General features: G+C 35.3%; 1 pseudogene; it reads right to left on the bottom strand.

Annotated features, from left to right (window-relative positions):
- On the bottom strand, nucleotides 328–2,131 carry LOC107610216 (annotated as a pseudogene).

Below are 3,928 nucleotides of genomic sequence, written 5' to 3'. Positions count from 1 at the left end.
TCCAAATCTTGTTATTGTCCCTCTCACTACCGCATGAACTCCAATGCATCGAACTCATATTCATCGTTCTCATTGAATTCACCTTAGGAACCAAATTGTTATATACTATAAATGAAGCTCATTAAATGTAATATCTATTTATAAATATATTTAAAAAATTTAAGATATTCTATGATAATGCTTCAACTTGCTAAATATTCAAGATTCAAGAACAAATTTTAGAAGTTAGAGAAACATGAGTTCAAAATTTTGACCAACTTGAAAAATCTAAAAACCTAAAGAGTTAAAAGTAAAATTGACCAGAAATTTGATGGCAAGAAAATAAATTCAAGCTTTGTAAGGTGGGTATATTTGTGAACTTTTTTTAATATTGGGTGTGCAATCAGATGAACTCCATAATAAGTAATCATCCCAGCAAATAAGTGATGTGACAACGTCGGTATGCCCGTTAAGTGTCATTATGCACTGTAATGTATCAAGATCCCAAACCTGTAGATAGCAGGGTAACAAATATCAGATTCACTATTGGTTTAGAAGAAAGAAAATGAAACAAAAAATTACATAGCTAAAGGGGAATAGTGTGCAAATTACATGAAGCATATCTCACATTGAAATAAATAAATAAACAAACTCCTAGTTGACAGAAAACACTACCTTAATGCTATGGTCCATGGATCCAGAATAAAACATCTTGTGACATCCAATAGCAAGACAAACCACTAGTTTACTATGACCACTTAGTGTTGCAACCATTTTGAAAGGAGACTCAGCTTTGGGATCAGAGCTACATCTCCAAGCATAAATAACACCATCCTGCAATTTAAATAGATTATTTAAAAACTAATGGACAACAGAACTAGCTGAAATGTCATAGTTCTAATCAAACAACAACAGTAGCAAATGGCTAACTATAAACAAAGGTTGAATTACAACAATCTTAAATCACTGCAAGGTAATTTACCTTTGCTCCAGCAAGGAGGATATCATTGCCAACATTCAAGGAAAGGACTTGCCCTTTAGGTCCATCAAGAGTAACATCTACACCCGTCTGAATATTCCATGCTTTAACAACAACCACAATCAAATTATAAATTTACAGTTAAAGCTCCTATACATAAGATACCATTATTACAATAAAAAAAGAGGAATGAAGTATGATCTTACCTTCACAGCATTTTTCACACCAGCAAAAATTCATGAGCCCTCAGTTATGAGTGAGGTAACTTCAGAATTAAGATGGATCATGTTAACACAACGACCAGTGTTGCAGTCTCATGCCCGAACTATGCCGTCAGTGCTACTAGAATAAAGTTTGTCTGAACCAGCCGGCAGTGCAATCCCAGTGATTGCCTGTCAACAAAATTTGAATATTAGCATAAACAAATCCAACTCAATGGCACTTATTAGTTTAACTAGAGTAAACATCTTAGAAATAAATTTTCTCGCCCTCAAACTTATTTCAATTGCAATATTCACGTAACTTCCAAATTAAACCAAGACAATTAACTATAGAATTAGTTTACCAAATACACTAAACTGGATGTACTTTCGTGTGTTCATATCAAATAATAAGAGGTGGAATCAGACATGTATATACCTTTTTATGTTCATGAAGCTTTAAAAGTGTAGAAAACCCATCACCATAAAACCATGAATGAAAATTCTGACGCAAGTCACCATGCACACAATTGTCAGTCATCCAATATTTACAAATACTGCATGATTTATCTACAGAAGCCTTAGCAACAGTGGCCACATCTTCCACATCTACAGTCTTTTCAATCAATACAGCCTTTTGTTCACACTTGGTTGGCTTCTCAATAGACATAGCTTCTGGTCTACACTCAACAGCCCGTAGTGCACAACTTTCTGGTTTCTTGAAGGCCTTGGGTGCGCAATTTATTGACTTCTTAACAGAGGAGCTGGCCATCTTCTCAACGGACGAATGAGGCTTCTTTGAATGCTTATATGTCGTATTGGCATTATAGTATACATTGGATAGCAAGGTTGGTAAGCTATGCGAAAATCGACAAGGATTTATGTTGCATCTCCCAACTATCCAATACTTACATGTTGGTGGTGTTGTACGATGGAACTGTTCAGTCCTCCTTGTTGTTGTTATAACGGCCATGATACTACGAAATAAAACACATTCCATATAACATCAGGCACACAGTATTCCCATCAATAAGACCCTTCATTGCTCATTAATCTCTTCCAAAACTTAAACAACAACCCATTTAGAAGAAGCTGCAGAATCCATTGCCTCCTCAAAATCCAAACTCTGTTACTCCAATTCTCTATTAACCCAACTTAACACCACTTAAGTAAAATACAATATGAACACTAAGCAAAAAAAGAGAGAGATTCCAAAGAAGGTAATGTGCTAAGAAGCAAACCTGAGTTAAGAGTAAAATTGAGATCGAAAAGTGCAATAAAACTAATAAGAATTAGAATCACTGAATCAGAGTCAGAGAGATTCAGCAAAGAAGAGAGTGTTTGTAAAATAGTGTAATTTGAGATTTGAGATTCTGTTGACCCTTCGTCGCAAGATGTGGCCGGATACCTTTTCAGACGTTACTCCTTGAAGATGTAAAATTCCTCTTGGTAGATGTGTGCACAATGGGACTGTCCAGGGTTAGCTACCGCACATGTCAGGTTAGTTGTATAATCGACAAATGAGCTCATTAGCCATAGGGTAGGCATGCATCATTTGCATTTCTTTGATTTTGTTTGGGTTTGATTACTTGTCATGGTTTGCTTAATTGTACATATTAAATGTCTATATGCTAATTGTCTTACCTAGATTTACTTGTGTATTCCTTGTATTACTTTATATGTGTTTGTATATTTTGAGAGGTCCCTCTTGTTGGTATTGGTTGACGCTGAGGACTGTCTTTGATGAGATGATTTTTAGCTCCCTGGGTAGATACAGTGGCTCATCTCACTTGCTCTGGGTGGAGATATGATGAGTTGATTTAGAACCTGAGAATTTGAACTATCTGAGGGTTGTTCCATTGGACTGTTGGAATGTTGTGGTGAATTGTGAAAATTAATGAGATCAGAGTATTAGATTAGAATCACTTAAGTTAGTTGCCTGAATTACGGATTAGAAAGAGCCTAGGAATGGAAATGAATTGGGTGGAAGTTTAAGATTGCTTAGTGAATTTCCTGCTACCTTATATTGTATTTATTTAGTATTTTTACCGTATTGGAAACCCATGGATCGGGAGTTCCCATTTCGTATATATCTACTATTTTTCAGATGTAAATTCTGGTGCTCCATGATGAGTTGGAGTCAGACTGGAAGCTGGCAAAGTGATCTTGAGCTCCGTTTTATATTTTGCTTAGATTTCTCTCCTCCTTTATTTTGGAAAACTTTATTATGTATACGTACTTCTTTTTGGAACTTGCCTATAGAGATTTTGATGTATTTAGGAGAGATAGAAAATACTATTATCAACTACTTTTGTTATTGTAACCCTAACTGACCTAAACTTTGTAGGTCGTGACTAGCGGCTATTATACTTATGTTCATATATATTCTGTCTAAACTCTATTCTTCCTTTATGTTTTATTCTATCCCGTTTATCCGAATGCTTCTCATCGATACGTGTGTATGTTATGCTAGCAATTTTCTTTTAAGTTTCTTTCAGGATTCTCGGTTAATACTTTCCTCTATTAATTATGTATATACATATCAACTCCACCTTGAGTCGTACCACCTTATTATCATTGACTTATGACTCGAGTATAAGGATTTGCATATTAGGGTGTTACAAATTGCTTGGAATGCCTCAAAACAATCTCTCTCACAAATGAATTCTCTAAACCCACAATTCCAAGCCAAACAAAGGCCATAAAAAATACCAAACAACTCATATCACATAATGGAACCTGTTCATACCCTGGGTTGAGCTATCCGACA

Source organism: Arachis ipaensis, chromosome B01, assembly GCF_000816755.2.
Source record: "Arachis ipaensis cultivar K30076 chromosome B01, Araip1.1, whole genome shotgun sequence".
Taxonomy (NCBI): Eukaryota; Viridiplantae; Streptophyta; class Magnoliopsida; order Fabales; family Fabaceae; genus Arachis; species Arachis ipaensis.
The sequence above is the reverse complement of the archived record's forward strand: the minus strand, read 5'-3'. Positions and strand labels throughout refer to the sequence as shown.